This window comes from Parus major, chromosome 5, assembly GCF_001522545.3.
Source record: "Parus major isolate Abel chromosome 5, Parus_major1.1, whole genome shotgun sequence".
NCBI lineage: Eukaryota > Metazoa > Chordata > Aves > Passeriformes > Paridae > Parus > Parus major.
Genome location: NC_031774.1, coordinates 4,125,754 through 4,145,685, shown reverse-complemented (window position 1 = coordinate 4,145,685; position 19,932 = coordinate 4,125,754). Strand labels below are relative to the sequence as shown.

At 39.3% G+C, this 19,932-nt stretch overlaps 1 long non-coding RNA gene across 2 annotated transcripts; it reads left to right on the top strand.

Moving 5' to 3' along the window:
* The first annotated feature begins 173 nt into the window (after positions 1-173).
* On the top strand, positions 174-12,152 carry LOC107206375. Of its 2 annotated transcripts, XR_001522392.3 has the most exons (4): positions 174-407; positions 5,260-5,426; positions 6,030-6,186; positions 10,230-12,152. It is a non-coding gene; the product is annotated as an uncharacterized LOC107206375 (long non-coding RNA). The 2 variants fall into 2 exon arrangements; XR_004497936.1 differs by lacking the exon at positions 10,230-12,152 and having other exon boundaries at positions 176-407; positions 6,030-6,187.
* The last annotated feature ends 7,780 nt before the right edge of the window (positions 12,153-19,932 follow it).

Here is a 19,932-nt window from a genome sequence, read left to right as displayed (position 1 = left end):
CCGCCGCGTCTCGGGCGCTCCTCAGCAGCCCCACTAACTTTATCACCCTTCACGCAACCTACCCCACCTCCCGCCGGCACCCGCCAATCGCCGCCGACCGCTCCACCCGTCCTGCCAATCACAGCCGAGGAAGGGGGCGGTGCCAGGACCGGGGTGGGCGGCGGAGGGAGGTGGTTTGGTTGCGCCGTGCCGCCGCCGCAGTGCAGCACCGGTATTCACGAACGCTGCTACGCCAGGGGCTGCCGGCGCCGCCGCGCAGGGCATCGGGGTCTGCGCAAATGGCGCAGCTGCTTCATGGCGGCTGCTCGGCCGCCGTGTCCCTGCACCGTTCGCTGCCGAGCTGCAGCTCTCCCAGAGCTCCAGAGCCAGGGGCCTGCCGTGGGAGCTGCAGGCACGTTCACAGAAGGGTACTTTAATATATATGCTAGTATATATGTTCATAAGATTTTTGTTTGTTTGGGGTTTTTAAAATTTTATTTAATAAATGTATTTAAGCTCCCTCCGTCAGCCCACATTTCGGATTCGGCTGAGGTAAAAAAAAATGAGCCGATAGCAGACGGTAGCCCTGAGCTTGCAATCAGACCCGGAGGACGAAGTTTGCTATCTGGGCTCCAGGAGGCTGCCTGTACAGATCCAGTTTCAGGTTTGCTTTTGGGGTTTAGAAACTATTTCTCTGCATGTGCTTTTGACCGTGAACCGGCCTGTCCGGGGCTGCAGACACCCCTCGGACAGCCAGGGCTAGGAAAACACATTCGTGTTTGTCGTGGTAAGCACTCAGCTAGTGGAGTGTTCCTGCTCAGTTGAACAAAACAAAGATGGCCAGGCTTCCAGCTCTAGGTGGAAGTTTGACTATGGAGACTTCCAGAGACTCACCCGTGAGGGGTTTTATCCTTTAACAGCCCGGCCATCATCCCAGGCGGTGGCTAAGGTAGCTTAGCTAGCTTTACCTTCCCAAAGGTCTAAATGTAGTTGCCCTGGATGGGGCAGGGCAGAAAACAAGGGCTCTGTTAAGGTGAGTAGAAGCCCCAGGAACATTCACATCTGCTTTGTTCACACATCCGCCTTCCACTTTCGGTTTGTGTGACTCACGGTTCAGATGACTGGGAGAAAGTGATCCTTGTAGTAACTCTGTGCAGTTACTCAGTAACTCTGAGCTGTGCAGATGGCAAGTCCCAACACATGATCCTGCACAACTTCCAGCTTCTTTCCAAAGCCAACCTCATTCCTAACGCTTTCAACACAGCGTGCCATCGTGTCCCAAGGGTTATGTAAGGCCTAAAGGGGGCTGTCATGCAGGAGTTTTTCTGTTGCATCTCTGGGATGAAGCTTCTTCAAGGTAGGTTTGCCCATATCATACCTGTAAGCATTAAGCATAATTTACTCACTGGATCGTGTTAAGGAAAATCTCAAACAAACTACCTGAAAGTTTCGAGCTCATACATGTTAAATAAAGGTGACACAACTGTGACACGTACTTGTCATACCAGAATTTTTATATAATGACACTTTGCCACATGTAACAATAACCACACTACTGCAACAGCTTGGACTTCACGGGTAAATCTGCAAGAACAGAACTGTGCAGAACACCATTGAAATCCATGGAATCCAGCTTGAAAGGAGGCAACAGTGGGCCTCAGCGACAGAGGAAACAGCAAAGTCAACAAGATTTAAACCAGTGTTAAAACTGATGAAGGTTATTGAACATTTTCAGGGTAAAAAGTATAAAAAATTACTTACAAATCTTATAAACAGAAGTGAAAGCAGGGGTTTTGTTTTGGATTGGGTGGCAGAATATTCTCATTCAGTGTTTCCAGCACAAGCATTCCAGTACTGTTAAACTGTAAGTGAAAACTAAGAATTTATATATATTTGGGGGGGAAGGACAGGAAGAGAACAGATTGGGAAACCTGCAAAACATCGTAGGTGCATAGTGACAAAGTGTCACATTTCATTGTTTATTTTAAAGCATACTATAAAATACTTATTACTATAACAACAGAAAATCCCCCAACATTTGGTCAGTAAGAGAACAGCAATGTTTTCTTAAAGCTATGGTCTTTTTTTTAGGATTGAATGCTGAAGGATTCAGCAGGATATATGGTGTTCCATAGCTCACACTGACTTTGGCAGGTGGGAACCAAAGAAGTTTCTGTGCTTGGCTGCTCATAGCATCCCTTCAGATGTGCCACACTTTGTCAGCCTCAGAGACCTGCTGCATGAATACAGTTGATGAAGGCAGTGAACCATAATGCAGAGGACAAAAAAAATTGTGAAATGCCTTTTATTTCATGCATCTCACCTTCTCCTTAAATTCCATCACTTCTTGGCAGGGGAGACACCATTATTCTTATCTGAGAATGTAACAGCCCAATCGTTTGTTTGACTATTTGGGAAAATAATTACCAAAAGAATCTTTTTTTCAGTGTATCCCCTTGACTTTACCAACAAAAAACCCCACAGCCCCTGTCCCCCCAACAAACAAATCCTACCAACCAACCAAAGAAACAAACCAACCAAAAAACCAAAAAGGAATTTTATGTCTAGTAGTTGCAGTGCCACCTTGCATCCATCAGTCCCCTTTGTGATTTGTCCAGATTCTACCTCCCCTTTGTATTTTCCCCCTTTCTCTCCTCCGCTTGCACTGGACACCAGTGATGCTTTAATTCAAATCTGGTGGTTTCCAGTTGGCATAGTGGTGCTTCTGGATTTGTTCCTGCAAGTCTGAACTTGCAGAATTGATGCATAATTCCAGCCCGAGTGCACTGGCACGGGTTATTTTGAGAAGGGATGTCTATCATGTGTCCTGAGGAACCCTCTGCCTTGCAGGCTGCGTGGCACAGGAGCAGGGGTTGCTGCTCAGATGCATCATCTGGCTGAGAGGAAGGGAGATGTCCCTTGCTGCACATAGGGGAGAGCTCAGAAGCTGGGCAGGCTCCTATGGAAAGAGCCCACGAGATGTGGGAAAGGAGCTTGCAGAGCTGGGAGCTTTCCCTTACTGTTGCCGAGCTGGAATCACCACGAATTACCCAGTGGAATAGGTTGCCTTGCAGTGATTCCAAGGCTGGGCCCTGCTGGGTGGGGGCTCCAGACAGTGCTGGTGACAGGGTGGCTGGGGCTGTGTGGCACTGCAGCACCCCAGTGCATCCTGCACCTCATCCCATGCTGGCCAAGGGGCTGGCTGGGCTGCCTTTATTCAGAGTGCCCCATTAAAGCAGCGTGGACATGCAGATAATGTGAGCCAAAGCACCCGTGTAGAGAATTACTGCAGAGTAAGTAATGCACTGGCAATTCACACCCTAGTTTATTCCATGTTAATTTCTCCAACATAATCACCTCCTGCACCTTCTAATTTCCCCAACAGTTTTTCAAGCCTGTGCCTTTATTCACAGCCTTATTTTTCTCCAAAGCCATCGTGACCCACCCAATGAATGAAGTAGCTGGCACACACATTTAACCAAATGTGAAATGTAGTCATTTAGTTTTACCTGTGATAGAAGCCTGTCTCAAGGAGAGCTGTACTGTAGAAAAAAAAAAGGCCTGGGGAAAAAAGAAAAAAAAGCAAAACCTAAACCCAAACTGAAAAATACACCTCTATTTTTCATTTAAACATTTCTTTTGGCACTTCTACTGAAGCAGAATGTTCTTAACAGCAAACCCATTCATACTGTGCAGATTGACTTTTAGAGGAATTGTTTGCATTGTCTCTTGGAAAAATGCACTAATAATACATTGGGTATGTGCTTAAATTGTACAATATAGCGTGGATGGTGTCAAAGCATTGCAGAAGGCTTTGTGCTTGTTCTCTACAGGATTTTAATTTGCAGAGTATTGCTATTAAACTTCTGCAATCTGTAGAGGTGACTTTGAGTGACGCTGATTTAACAATACTCATTGAGGCAAGATCATTCCAACCCTTCTAGACACTGGTGCACTTTAAGCCACCTGGGAGGTCCCTTCTCTTTCCCCTTCCTTTGGAAAATCCTTTGCAGTAGATTTCACTGAGCCTTCCATATAATAAATTATTTTGCTTTCATTCCGTTGTCTTCTGAAATGCTGCATCTAATACCTTAACTCACCAGCTGGATTCCTGCTCCTCAGAACCAGACATACTAAAAAAATATATTAAAAAATCCACCTCCTGATTCCCAATTTAAGACTCAGAAGCCTTACTGGATTTCTCAAGTGTAACAATATGTCTGGCAGTTACAATTGCACGGGACTCTTATGGTGGTTCTCCCTCTGAAATCTGGAAAGATACTTGGGGTGTGACTTGAGAATTAGCCAGTGAAAACTGCCTGGAATAGTCAAGTGTCAGAGATAGTGAGATTTCACCAGGGAGTGTTTGTACAGGCCGTGAGGGAAGCGAGGCAGTGCCCATAGCAGCACAGCTTGCTTTGCTTTCACAGGCCTATTTAGAACTGGGAATATTTTTAGCTGATATAATTGTACTAATGCATAATCATCATAACTTGCAAAGAGGAAGATTGCATATGTATTCCCAGAATGGTTTAGGACAACAAACCAACCGAAAAATAAACCCAGCAGTGACTGTCTTCTTGTCAGGTCCAGTTCAGTGAAATATATAAGCTGCAAAATTTTCACATTCTCTAGTTTTCTAAAATGACATATTTTTTCATGGTCCTTAACTCAGCAGAGTGAGTGTGCTGTGCTGCAATGTTCTGTTTCTGGCATTGGTTAGCACCACCTTCATTGTAAAGTAGGAAACATTTCAAATTTTTAATTTTCATTATTTGCCAGGAGAAGAGTTTTTCTTTCTCCTAACCACTGCCAGTTCATGTTTGATTTACCTCAGAGCATGTCTATAATTTGTAATTTTTATAGTTATTAAAATTCCTATTTTCTATGTTAATGTCTAATTTTGACAGCTTTTAGGCCCTCTAGTAGCACATTTCAATGAGTTCTGTGGTTTAATTGTACGGTGTTTAAGAAGTAATAATCCTTGTATCAGTTTTAGGATGTATTGGCTTGATTCCAGTGTAATCTACCTGCTTAAGTGGTTTTGTGGCAATCATCTTCTATATGAAATACTTATCATATTCAGAGACACCTACTGCAGCTGAACACAAAGTACTGTTGGTTGAGTTGGAAGAGCATCTGAATGTCCTTATAGCTGCATTGCATTACTCCTTAAAAAAACATGTGTTATTGATGAACTCAGAAGCATGGGTGGGAGATTACTGTTACTGAAATGCTGCACATGATCTTACCAAACTAATTTTGTATTCTCTTTCTCAGTGAAGAGGATGCTGTGTCGTGGTTTGTGTGTGAAGAAACAATAGGAATACACCACAGAACATTTATATACATTTATCTGCTTGTAGCAAAGGGCTTTTGTTGGATGTAAAAAGCCGCTCCTTAGTTTTCCATGGGCAGAAGCACAGAATGTCTTCTTAAAATTTAAGGTAATATTCAGGCATAATAGTTATTAGTGGTTATTGTTAATATTATTTCTATTAATGAAAAAAAGAAAGCATTAATTATCTGCTAGATTTCTGATAGAACCACATTTTCTGATATTTAAGGATCAAAGATCCACTTGAGTGAAAAAAAGAATGAGGAAAAGCTACTTTGCCTTTCAGTCCTTAGGAGGAAGCAAAAACACAGGGAAATCAGGCAAATAGTTATAAATCCAGGTTAACCTTTGGAAGGCAGTGAAGTCCTTCTGTTTTCCCTTGTTGCACATTTTAAAAGTTCAAAACCTTTTTTTAATTAAAAAAAAATAAAATTATTTGTATGTAAGAGCATATTATTACAAACCTGTATTTTTAAGTAGGTTTGAGAACGTTAAACCATTAGATTACAATAAACAGCATTTCCATTGTTTGATCTATGGTTCCCTTTATTAAATATAGCCTACTTTGAGTATGTTAAAATTGTTTTGCATTTCTGTATATTAATTTTATACTGTCATTCTTTAATCCCTAATCCACTTAAAGCGAGTGTAGCTGCTCAAGTGCAGCTGAAATTTTTTCCCTATTTTGGTGAAATCTCTTTTGTTTTTAAAGAAATTGCATAAAGGAAGTGCTTTGGGAAGAGAGATGGAAGAAGAGAACCAAAACCACTACCAGAAAATGACCTAAATCAGGACAAACATTGGAAGACTGTCAGATGTTTAAAAAAAAGAAGGCTGGATCTGACTCTGAAAGTGGCTTCTATTAACTAGTAGGTACTTCTGGCTTCATGTACCATGATTTTATGTCATACAGAAAAGCTGGTCCAGAGGAGGGCCACAAAAGTGATCAGAGGGCAATGGTTTTAAACTAAAAGAGGGTAGATTTATGCTAGGTATAAGGAAGAATTTCTTTACAATGTGGTGTGATACAGTGGCACAGGTTGCCCAGAAAGGTGGTAGATGCCCCATCCCTGGAAACACTCAAGGTCAGGTTGGACAAGACCCTGAGCAACCTAATTTAGTTGAAGATGACCCTGCTCATTGCAGGGGCGTAGAACTAGGTGAGCTTTAAAGGTCTCTTCCAACCCAAAGTATTGTATGATTCTATGAAAATGTTAAATGTGTTCTGTGGATTGAAAATAATTAATTCTCTGAGGCAATACCAGCCATTTCAGCACCATAGAATTATTTCCTGTTAGCCAGCTTCACAAGTTTAATGAATAGAAAATTGATAATCATTAACAAAAGGTAAAAAATACTTCAGACATATGCTTGAGTAGCATGGTCCCATTTCTCTGTATTCTCTTTTGTGAAATTTTGAGTAAAAATGGAAGGTCTGAAAAGAAAAGATTCTGAAAACCTAGTTCTTTTGCAAGTTTTTGGGCTTGTTTGGCTTTTCAGCCTCATATGGAGCTGTGGGAATCGCTGTATTCTGGTTGGGGAGCAATCTCAAGAAGGGTTGCAAGGTGAATATGAGGATATGGGGGAGTTCAGTTGTACATGTACTTATTGTAAAATGCCTGTAAACAGAGCACTCTCCAACTGGAGCGATTTTTTCCTTGGTAAAAAGGAAATGGGTTTTTCTCTGTTTTTTTTTCTGGTCATTTGTTTAAGTTTAGGGTGTTTGTTTGCTTTGGGTTTTGCTGGGTTTTGTTTGGTGGTGGTGGTGGTTTATTTTCTTTAAATGGAAACAGTATAAATAAGCATAATTTAATCCTAGGTAGTTATTCTGGTTAACATAAATGATTTTCTGAAATGATACTAATTTTGCAAGGATTCCAGGCTTAGCATTTACATGCTGTGTGTCTGAGGCAGAAATCCCACATGCAGTGAGTCTGAGTTAAGTCCTCTGCCCACAGATGGACTTGTTTTATGTGTGAATAGTTGGATCCCTAGACTGAGATGATATTGGCTTGAATTTACAAAAGTAAATTAAAGAGTTCTACAGGTAATTTCTGGGTTAGGTGTTCTTCAGATACTGCGAGATCTGAGCCTCCTGGGATTGAAGTATTGAAGAGACATAAACCCCACTCTCGAGCTAACCAAAAGCTTTAATTCCTTCTACAAACTCCTGGTATTCCTTCTACAAAATCCTTGTATTGTGTTTTTATCAATGGAACTCTGTTTAGGCCCTAAACAAACACTAAAGGACATAACCACTGACTTAAGGTCAGTTTTATCTGGGATGAATTTCACTCAGTATTTTATCCATACTGTATTCTTTATTGACTCATTTATTGAATGCAGCAGCTCTCAGAGAGTTAGCTGAGAGCACAGCTATGGGGTGCTGGCTTCACATCCTTATAATTCATCTGGTTCCATTAGTAAATAGCAGGTTTGTCATTGTTGTTTCCTAAATAACTGGTATAAAAGCTTATGAAAAAAAGGAAAGTTTAAAGCTTGCTCTGATTAAAGGAGGCAGTTTAGTTTGTCCACCTTTGCGGGTCAGAAGCTGCACTAGAAAATCTCAGCACAAGCTCAGATTCTTACTCCTGTAAGGGATTAAAGTATCTAAAGAAGCCAAATCATTTACATTTACAAATAATGTTTTAAAACTATTCCTGCCAGTGAGTATTTCTATCTTCAGTTAGCTTGGTGAATAAGTAATAAATATATTCTTAGTCAGCTCCCCATTCATCTTGCTCCCAGCAACCATATGGTAAATATACTCACATTATGTCCTTCACTAAACAGATATAGAACCATGATAGCAGTGTAACAAACAGAAAAAGTACAAGGATGAGGATGTGTCAGCAAGAGAATGCTCTAGAAGATGAGTCCAAACACACACAGTTTATGGATTTATTAAAATTAGAACTTGGATACTTTCAGCCAGGAGTCAAATTAAATTATTAAAGCACTTTCTAAGTAAATTACAAAAACAGTCAAGCCAAATTAATTTTGAGCAGTAAGAAGGTCTGATTAGAAATATATCACCATTTGAGCGGTCATTTAAAAAGATAATTAAGATAACTTTTCCTGTGTTTACCCACATAGAAACAACAGAAAACTTAAGCAGAGCAGTTTACCTCATACATATAAATAAGGACTAAAGCTGTCTGCCTCTAAAGCAGAGTAAAACAGTAACTATATTCAATGAATCTTCAAAAAACTCTCATTCTTTTCCAGTACCCTAGACTGTGTTTCTCAGTTTTACTTTCCATGAAGTTTGGTACAATAGGTGTAATCACACCAGCTGACAGGCTGAGGAAGAACTTGTACAAAGCTAGATTGCATTGTGGAAGGAAATGATCCATCCTGCTACCTGGGACCAACCAACATTATCCTTGCCCTGTTTAACACACAACTGCATCTCCAGATGATGCATTGCCAAGAGGGTCACTCCCAGGAAAGGTGCTTTCTTTAGGAAGAGTACATGTGAAAGGGACTGACAATTGCTTTGCACTTTGTGGGCAGCAGCACAGTGGGAACATGTGGGCAAGGAAAGGTGTCAAGAACAGTCACACTCCAAGTTCATCAACTGGAGTGAGTTCTGGGTGCAGAGTGCTCCCTTCTAATAGCTTTTTCTGTATTGTGTTCGCAAAAGTTGCAAAGCCACAGAAACTGAGTTAGGGAAGACAGATTTTATCTGTAACAAGCTTCGTCCTGCCCAAGTTGTATCATAAACTGCTAAAGAAACATCAGATAGAATACAGGCAAAAACCCCCAACACACCTGGGCAGGTATTTTACCTCTAGCAGCTATGTTTTGGATACTTCAGAAGTCCTTTCTTCTTATCAAAGTTTCCTAGACCCTCTAAACCTTTGAGTGTAATCTTATCTAGTTCAGTGCCAGTGGAACAGGAAATTTAACTTTATAATTGCTGGAGATAGTTGTCACTTCTCAAAGGAAATAAGAACAAAAAGTCTTTTAAAAGAAATTGTAATCATTATTCATGCCAGTGGCTGCCCAGATCTGCAGAAGTTATGGGTAAGACACGATATTTGGAGAGCTGATATTTGTGTTTCTGATACATTAAATTCCTTAGTGACTTCCTCCACTCTGATAGTGGTCCCTTCCCACAAATCTTTGAAGGGCAGGAGGGTTTCACAAGTCTGTATCAAGACCAAGAATATTTCAACAGAAAACACATCCTAGTTGGTATGGAAAAAACTGATCAGTCAATTATTGCTCCTTTATTCCAACTGCTATTTCATTGATTCACATGGTTTAGGCAGAAAGAATCTTAAAGAAGTCTTTAGGCTTCTTTAAAAAAATGCAGAACATCACCATGGTATTTATGTTTACAGATTGAAAATCTCTGTAAATATTACTGAGAAACATTAATTGGTTTTTTGGGGCTTAGCCAATTAGCAAGGAAAAGAAAATTAAAAAAACCCAACAAAACACTTCAGCATTTATACTCTAGGCCAGCAATCAGAATCAGTGAACCTCAGGATTCAGAAGAGGGATTTGCAGCTCGAAACTTTGCTGCAAAGTAAACAAACAAAACTGATGTCAGAAGTTTCACTTCTCAGGCTTGCTAGAGCTGATCTGAAAAGGGTTGGCACTGATGTTTTAAATCATTTGATCTTTTTTTCACAAGATGCAAAATTGTCACTTCTGTTTGTCCCCTCTATGACCTGCTGCCACTGAGCTTTTGAACGGAAATCACTGCTAATGCAGCTGGCGCTGCCTGGAGAAAAAGAACTGAAAACACTGTTGGCCCCTTTTGATGTCAGTCAGTGATCTGGCCTCATGTGATGCCAGCTCCTCTGTGTGGTATCACAACCTGTTACAGATAACAGCTTGAATTACCTGTAATCTAAAAAAATTATGGTCAGACTACTGTAATAGTGATTCTTGCTTTTAGGGTGTGTTTTCTGAGAGGGAGAATTCAGAGGACCACATCTTGCCTCACAGGACAACAAACACAGAGAGTGGGATGGATATTTCCTGCTTACAGTGAGAGAGTACAACACATGCTTTACCTCAGTTTTAAGTATGGTTACTTAGAAAAAGAGTAGGTAAATTTGTAGATAAAACTATACAAAATACTCTTGCACCAAAATGTCTTTTTTTTGTTGTTACTGAGTTGCAGGATTTATGCAGGCCTTATTGTTACTAATTTTTGAAAGGAATTTTAGACATAGTGAAAGGAAAGTTTGTAGTTTTGGTGGTAAGAAAGGAAGAGGATGAGAATACCTAAAACTGTACATACCAAACTGATGTCCAACTGAAGGAGGAGTGGCATTACTGCCTTGATTGCAATACTGTGAGAATTTATGGTACATTTAGCTTGATAACCTTTGCTATTAGGCCAGAATAAAACTTGTTTTGTGCTACATATATGTATTATTTATGTTTTATTATGAAGTTTATTTGATAAGACAGTTTCTTGGCTATTTGCTGGTTATAATTTAGATTAAAAGATAGAAAAGAGTAGTCACACTTTATACAGAATATATAAATACTTAACAGAGCATCTAATTTTCTCATTCTCCACATTGGACTATCCATGAGCAACCAGGATTGCTGAATCCTGGTTGGGAACATGAAGTATTTTGGTTCATACATTCATAAATGCCATTTCCTTTCAATTCAGCTTACAAATTAGTTATGATCTTTGCTATGTAATTGACAGGCGATCTTTGAATATTATTTGAGACATGGAAACACAAAGTGGGATGGATTGGGTACTATTTTCACAATGTGTTAAGAGTTCAAACTTAGTATTTTACTTTACTTTGTCAAAAGAGATCAAAATAAAATAAAAAAAAAGGAGGGAAGAGCAGAGTTCAAATTACAGTGCATAAAATTGAAATAATAACTCAAGCTATTATTTCTTATGACACAGGAAAGAAAAGGTGAAAGTTGAATTCCGTACTTGGGATCTCAGAATAGATGCAAAGATGACCACACAGCCCCAAATGAGAAAATTAATTACTTCCACCTTTGAGATTTCTTCCCAATTTACTCCTTTTCACAAACTCTCTGAAATCAGTGTTTATAGCACAAAATGTATACAAAACTTGTAGAATCAACAAGAGATCAGAGACAACTCTGTGTCCCTACTCCCTCTACAGTTTTTCCCCATGAAATGCTGATTTTTTCTGTTGACCACATGGACCTATCAAAGTGCCAGATTATTCTGGGATGTATATCCATGTGGGAAAGCTTAGGAGCAAAGCTTTTCATCCCAGACTGTCTATTCTTGATTGACAGATCTTTGTCAATAACAAGTGCCTTCTAATGAATGTGTGCAAATAAATGTTATAGTTCCTTGGCTTTTTAAACATGTAGGTGGTGGCCACATGGGTCATTACATTATTAGAAATCTATTGTTATTGTTGTTGTTGTTGCTGTTGTTATTGTTGTTATTATTATTATGGCTATTATTATTATTATTATACTACAGAGACTACTGTAATGAAACTACCAATTGATTTGCATCTCAGTAAATTAGCTCTGGTTGAATAACTTACCATGATTCACACATCAAAATCTTCACTTGTGTGTCCTTAATTTTTGTCTGCTTTTGCTTTTCAGATGTTTGTGTAGTTTCTATCATTATAATGTCTGACCAACAGAAAAAAAAACCATTGATGTAAATTACTGTCTTAATATGACCTTTCATGTAGTAAATATAATTTATGTTCCATTTAGGGGTGTTTGACAGTGCTGTAAAAAGGACAAAGGAGACACAGTACAAGACCAAATTAAGATGTAGTTAATTAGTCTGTGTGATAGTTCTTTCCAACAGGGAAAAGAAGGTTAAGAAATAAAGTCATTGTCTTCATGGAAAAGTGAGTACTTTTAAAGTACCAAGTTATGAACCATTTCTGTGAAAATGTATGTTATAGACAGTGAAAGGGTATTTTTATGCCAAAATGCAAAGCTGTATCCAGTATCTAAAAGTGCCTCTAAACTGAATTAGGGAAAGTTTGAGAAGCAGGATATTTATGACTAGATGGAAGACATGCTGCTTCTGATCCTGAAACCTTATTTTTGTAATACACTTCATTATGGAATGTGATTATACCTTCGGATTTTACTAGGATTCTCTTTGTTCAAAGTAGTTTAACCCATATTCAGAGTGGGAAAAGCTGCTTTTCTTTTCTGTCTGGTAAGAATGTTTCCACCAGGAGTGAGGCAGATTTGGTAGTGGGCTCAGATTGAGGCGAGTTTTCCTTTATGTTTACTTCCTTGTGTAGGCAAACCCCGAGCAAGTGCGTCACACAGGAAGTCTTGGGAGTTACTCCAGATTTATGCTGATGTAACAGGACACAAGAGAAAAATGTATGACTTTCTGTCCTAAGCAGATGGAATACTGTTAAGTGACAGCTCCAGCAGGAACAGATTTGGGAAGTACTGTTTTTAAAGGCTGAATGTTTTAAAGAAAGGTTGGAAATAGCAGGAAGAGGAATCATGTTCATTTTTCAGGTTTAAATAACGCCTGAGTAGTGCATTACAAGTCCATGCTGCTGATAATGCTGGAATCCTATCCAGTGGCCTCTGTTTCCCCAGTTCTATTGCCAACTAATCTATTTAAATTTAGACTATGTGGGGGAAAGACCAATACTAGTACTGATCCAGGATGTGGGTACTCCTGGTCTGTGCTGGACTCAAGGTAGGCTGTCTATCCTTGGCTTGTGATCTTCCTGTTCTACTGCTGAAGTACTGAAAGAAAAACGTTAGTTGAAAGAACTGAGAGAGACCTTATAAATGTGCTAAAAGGCATCAGGGCAGTTTTAGAGCTCTTTGTGAAAAAGTAAAACACAAATGTGGCCTTTTGCCTCTCCACCAGCGTAATAAATGCCATCAAACTTTCCATTAGTACCATGCTGTGTTTTCCAAGAAGAGAAATGTCATCATGTTCATCCTATTCAATTTTTTAAAATATCTCTCTCTCTGTCTCCTTCATAACACTATTGAGGAGACTGGACAAAGTTAAACACAGCAATTCAAAAGTCAGATCCATTAGCCAAGATGGAATTGGACTCTCTGCTAAAAGAATGATGAAAAGTACTGACAGAGTGAACACACTGAAGATTTCTTTCATTTAGATATTGCAGTTTCTTAGTATCACATATTTCCTGGTTAAACTTCACTGAATAGAATTTATTTTTTCTGGCCTAATGCTTTCCTTTCTTCAATAGGCTTATGTTCTTTTTTGTATGATCCATGTGATATATTCAGTAATTCTACTCTGTTTTCTAATCAGTATTTTTTAGCTTCCAGGAGTCAGATCTTATTGCTAGGCAACTAAATGAGAAATCTCCATCTCTGTATGAAGCAGTTTGCTGTATCCATGCTGACCCTGTGCTTATCTATACATACATCTATAAACCTACCTAAGTGCTGCTGTAAACGTCAAATGTAAACATGTTATATATCTTATCCATATGGAATTTATCTTGAAACTGTGTTGTTAATAGTCAAAACAGCTTGGAACAGGCACAGATTTTCCCCTCCCCCTTTTCAGACATGTTTCCCTCATATGTACCCATCTTTAAGGGTAGCCTTCGTGCTGAAAATTACTTCTTTCTTTTAGACTAAAAGAAATAGGGATTTATGTATTAATCACCACTTTTTTCTTTTTACATCAGGATACTTCCTTAAATTAATTAATTTAAATTAATTTAATTAATTAAAATGTGAAATTTTTATTACTGTGATTCTCTGTTTGCAAGTTTTCCAAAGGAATTATGAGATAGAGGACTTAGTGTGAAAACCAACAGCAGGGCTTTAGCAGATTGTAGTGCCAGCAGTCTTTCTGCAGTTTTTACAAAGCTTGTACATTTAATAATTGATTGAGCTCTTATTTGCCACCTTGGTGCTTGATTGCATTTCCAGTCATACAGAGTATTTTGGTGATCTTCTAATAATATGTCTTCTGTAACGTCATTGTCTTATTAGTAAGGATTTGTTCCTACTTTCTTCAATGTTTTTTTTGTTTTTAGAGTATCACTGTTCTGCCATGGAGAAAAGGGCTTCTGCTGTCACACATGGGCATGACTTTTTTTTTTTTAAACTGTTTTAGATTGTTTTTTAACCAGCTCATGACATGCTTTTAACATGTGTGTCGTGTGGGAGTCTCAGGAATGTAGAATTCAGGTCAGAAGAGGCGTGTGGAGGTTACCAAGTTCCCAGTCCTGCTCCAGGCATGGTTAATCTCTGAGGTTCAGAGCTTTGTTGTGTACTTTCTCTCTCCTATACTGAGTGCCAAACCTGGACACAGAATTCCAGTCAAAGGTGTTTTGGCTGTGGCCTGACAAGTGCTGAGCAGAGAACAACCAAGAGGTGACTTACTGGTGTTGCTTAGACATGCTGCTGTCACCACCCCTTAGCTGGTGGCTTGGCTGGCTGAATTACAGCTTTCCAAGTAAAAGCCTTGGTGGGAACAGGCCCCTTCCAATACCCAATTCTGCATTTTTAGTTTCTCTTTAAACCAGCTTCTGATAATTCACTGAGGATCTGCAAAAGGGGTTTATGTATGTATTTTCATATAAGTACACCTAAAGTTGGTTAGTATAAATAAAGGAGCTGAACTGATCCATTTTTCTGTTCTAATTTTGGTTCAGCTGTGATTAAGGATGTTCTGCTGTCCTTCCTGTTCAGATCAGAAATAGATTGGTAACTGACTCATGTTAGAAAATACTGTGTTCAAAAATAGAAATGATCGCATGCTGTGGGTGATCCCATGGAGTGGGGCTTTAGGTGAAGAGAGGGTTTAAACTCTCTTTTCTGCTTTGCTGTCATAGCACTGCTGTTATTTATGGTTCCCACGTGGCACCACTGCTTTTCTCACCTCCTCAGCCTCACTTGCTGTATTTAGGGACTGAGGCAATCTGGCAAGTACAGTTGAGGGACCGGAGGAAAGCTGTAGCTCTGCCCCATACTTTGTGATTCAGCAGTGCCAAGGATGTGGGAGCTGGGAAGGCAGATGCTGAAGCCCTACTGAAGTATGGATGGACACAGGAGTTTGTGAGAGATTTGGTTCCTGTTCCTGAGTGAAGCAGCACTGCTGGGGCCCGGCAGGCACTGGGTGTACTGGTGGCACTGGTCGCTCAGGCTGGCTCAGGTGGCAGCCCGTGCTCAGCTTACATCAGGTGCACAAAAAGCAGACTGTGTAGCAGAGGACACAGAACATGTGGAAATAGAATAAGTTCTCCCTTCCTTTCTGCCAGTTTAAAGTGAAGAGAGCACTTCTAAAGAGGAAATGGTATCTCACTCAGAGTCAGCAATTAGCCTCTCTTTTAACTGCAAAACTAGGTGACAGGCAGTGCTGCTTGCAGTGATGTACATCTCTGAGGCAAACCAACCAAACTGCACAGGAATATTCCCTGTAAGCCACAAAAGGCTTTCTCTTCAGGTGGAAGAGAAGCTTCCACATCCTCCCATTAGTAATCCACCAAGCCATCCAATATCCACAAAGTGAAGTTATTATGTTTGGTATTGTTTGCTTAGTTATAACTTTTAGTTTAAGTCCCAAGTTGGAGTCACAGAATCATTATGATTGGAAAAGACCATAAGATCCAAAAGATCCCCAAGTCCCAGCACCACCACAATGTTAGGCACTAAATTACTAAACCATGTCCTCAATGCTACATTTGACCAAGCTGTTTCTACTGTAAATATTATTCCTAATATATATTGTCTTATAAACTACTTATTTTCATTTACAAATTCTAGCCAGTCTTTTTTTTGTTTCCTTAGGAGATTTTTTTCTTGCAAAGTATCTAATTCTTTAAGATGTTACAGGTGGAAGCATTAAAATGGTGAGTTACTAAGTAATTCGACTTAGAACCAGCAATGTTAATATTTTTATCTTTTATGCCTTTTAAAAAATCCTACGTTTTTGTGAACTGAGCTTGTTTTCACTTAAAAAATGCTGTAGGTGTTGATTCCTTATAGGACAATTTTCTTAATATACATCACTAAATCTCTTGATTATAAAAACTTGTATTTGTGTGGTCAGGCAATTGGAGTAGATGATCATTGTAGATCACTTCCAACTGAACTATTCTATTTTCTTCTATTCAGTACATCTTTTTTTCATTTTTTGGACAGAAAAATCGGGGTTGTTTTCAGAAAACAGTTCAGTCTTCTAATAGAGTTGGTTCATCCCCCCTCTTCTTCTATAATAGTGCTTCAAAAACAGCAAAACCTATCTCAGCTGTGAGTTCATATCCAGACTAAATAAATGCATTTTATGAGTCTATTATATTCCTAGTTCTCTCTCCCTAATTTAGCTGTGATTTCCAAATTTGCTTTTTTTTTCTTTTTTTTTTTCTTTTTTTAAGTGCTTCAGTGGAGAGATGAAGTTGCCTTCCACAAAACAGGCTGAAATAAATACACAGGCTTTCAACCTTCAGGGAAAATGTGTTGGATTCACAGGATAAGCGTGATAACTGACTCTAGACATGATAAAGGGAACTATGTAGCCCACACATTCAGTTCATTTGTCTTTGTGCATGCAGATAACGTGCTGTGGTTGCTACAATTTCGACTTTCCATCCTGAACTTCCTGACATAGGTGAATCTAACTTGCTCCATTCCTCCCAGGCAAATAAAATGATCTATTTTTAAAATGATTTAATCAAAGGAAGTTTTATTAAGAGGAAAGCTGAGATGCAAAAAGGAAACACATCCTGCCGTGCAAAATTTGGCTCCAGCCTGCCCACCACCTTGAGCTAATATTGTCCATGTCTACATTTGCAAGTGGTGCTGTGCACTTAGAGCCAGTTTGCCTTTGGTGCCAAGAACCTGATGTCCACACATGATGTGAGTGGGTGGAAAGGAGGGAATGTGCTTTGAACTAGCTCCAGTTTGCTCCTGTGAGCTGAAAGTCCAGTAATAGCTGGGGCACAGGAGATGGTCTGCAGTCTGTAGGGTGCATCTTTCACCTTTGTGTCATTTGGCTGTACCCTCTGATCTGGGCTGGGTGGAAGAAAGTAAGGTGAGAGGGAATGAACAGGATATTTTCTTCAAAAGCATATTCCTGGTGTGAGCTCACAAATTCATAGAGATGCCTCCATTGATTGGATGGTTTGAAAAGTAAATGTATTCTGGCAGACTGTAGGGAATTAATACCTTCTGCCCTTTGAAAATAAATTCTTTCTATATTCACTGATGCTTAAAAAGTATTCCAGTATTTATTCTCTGTGCCAGGGTGAGAGAGGGAAACATGGTAGAATATAAAAGTGTTCACAAGGGAAGCTACTTGTCTGGTTAATAGCAAAGGACTCACCTGGTAAGTGATGACATTCTGTTTCATAACTAACATAGAGGATACATGGGCAGAAAGGTGTCTTCCATATATGTGTTTTTACTGTTTCAAAGCCTACACTATTTACCTTTTTCTAAAAGCTGCAACTAAGAGAGCTTTCCCTCATTTCAAATATTTTTATTCTTCATAAAATGAAAACTGATAAATTGAAGGCTTTGCATTAAATCCAGTACACCACTGCAGACAACAATACTGTTGCTACCTTTATTCTTTTGAGTCAGTACTGTAAAATAATGCAGCATGAATACAGAGAAATATGATAGTCCTGTAGTAATGGTGGAACTGAAGAAGGTTATATAATTTAAACACTTGTGAAAGTAGTAGAATTATGGATTTCTTGCCAAGGCTTGTCTTCTGAGGCTGTGATTGTTTACAGGAGTTGTAGCACGGAAGCCCGTGAGGAAAGATGAGATGAGGAGGCTGATTCTGCTGCCTCATTCAGATGAAGCAGGACTTGCTCTGAGCAATGAATGCATTCATTTTCACGAGGTAGTCTAAAAATGGACTACAAAGCAGGATGGAATCCAACCCTACATCTTAGTATTCAAACTCTGTTTAAACAACTGTCTGCACAATGCTGCATTGCACTTGTGTTTTTAGTATGGCTCTCAGTGGAAACCAGTAACACCAGTATGTACCACCAAGGTGAGAACACGAAGCCAGAGGCCATGGCACTTTTTACACAGACTTGACTTAAAATAGGTAAGTGGTCAGGTGAGCAGAGGTAATGAGCCATGTAGAAAATTGTACCAAAGCTTTTACAAGCCTTAGCATGAGAGCTGCAGCATTTATGTAGCTTTACTCATGAATATTGTTGTCCTTTTATAAACAAAGCCGATCCATAACCGAAAAGCTGTCTTTAAAAAAATAGGTATAAAATAAGCATTCTTTTAACCCAAACTCTTTCTCCCCCTTTCTGAACCACTTTATATTGTTGTTCCACGTGTGATACTTCCTTCAGCACTACATCAGTGCAGTGTGTGGTGGTCAGTGGGACTTTTGCCAAGGTACAATGTAAAGAAGGTTTTGGCAAAGTGCGATTGCAGATTATAAAAAGTTGGCAGCAGAGTTAGCATGGGGTTAGGAGCCATAACACTAAGAAAGTTGCCTAAGAGAACCAACATGTTTATCAGAACTCAACAGAAGCCCTGGAGCTGGGAAGTCCTTTCCTCATACTGCTGAGTATCATGATCATGTGGTGGGCAGCATTTAATTTCTTTGAGTTGGAGATATTTTTAAATTCTGCTGGGTGTCTGTGAGCATCCTCAGCATCTTATTTGGGAAAAAAGAATATAGTGTAGTGTATCATGCTCAAAAATTCTCTGACCCCTGAGCATTTGAGGTTTGATCTTATTGTGAACATCTACTTTTTAATCATATTTTGGGCCTGACTAATTCTAACCATTGCTTGAACAGTAAATGCTACTTGGTCCCTCAAGGTTTGGCCTTTTTTTTTAAAAAAAAAGGCAATGGCATGTGTAAGAATTAATTAATTCCCTGCAGGTTTTTGTATTCTCTTCAGCTCTCACTTTGATTTTCTGGATCTTTCTGCATGTTCATATGTATTCAGCAGCTGAGCAACTGTGGTTTAAAAAAAATATTCACTGAAAAATACCAAAACTCTATTTCTCTCCTCCAACCCTTCACAAGATACCTGCAACAGAGAGGGTCAGGAATTTTAATGCCAGCTGATTTGAGACCTAAGAGAACAAATAACTACACAGCATTTTTGCCAGTGTAATCTTTGGTCATTATTATTGATTGAAATGAATCTTGAAAGTGTGTTTCTTCTGAAGGTTTTTGAAAAATGGTGGCTGTCAGTACGCTTTTAAGGCTGAAACATCTATCAGCAGCCCTGTAAAGATGGTGAATTAGTTCTGCTGAGGTGCGTGACACCTGGGAGAACTCCTCAGTGTGTCTGATGGGAATCAGAGGTAACTTACAAATTTTGAATACAAATGGAGGAGAAGAATAACAATTCTCTGTGATGTGCCAATTTATGAGCAATGAGTAAGCACGCTATGGAGGTTAAAAGCACCTCTTTTTTGAGAAAGCAGCAAGGAAGAAAGTGTAAAATTATGTTCTGAGGTCTGACCCTAAAAATACTCAACTTTACAAAAATTATTCACCAAGAGGACCTGTAGAACTCAGAGAGAGTTTCCTGGGAAAAAAACCTGTTAGTGCTTAAGTTTAACTTCTTGAGTTTCATAGGGTTGATGATCTGACTATTTAGTTAGGTTTTTTCTCTTTGAGTTGATATTTGACATCTGTCTAGTTGAAGGTC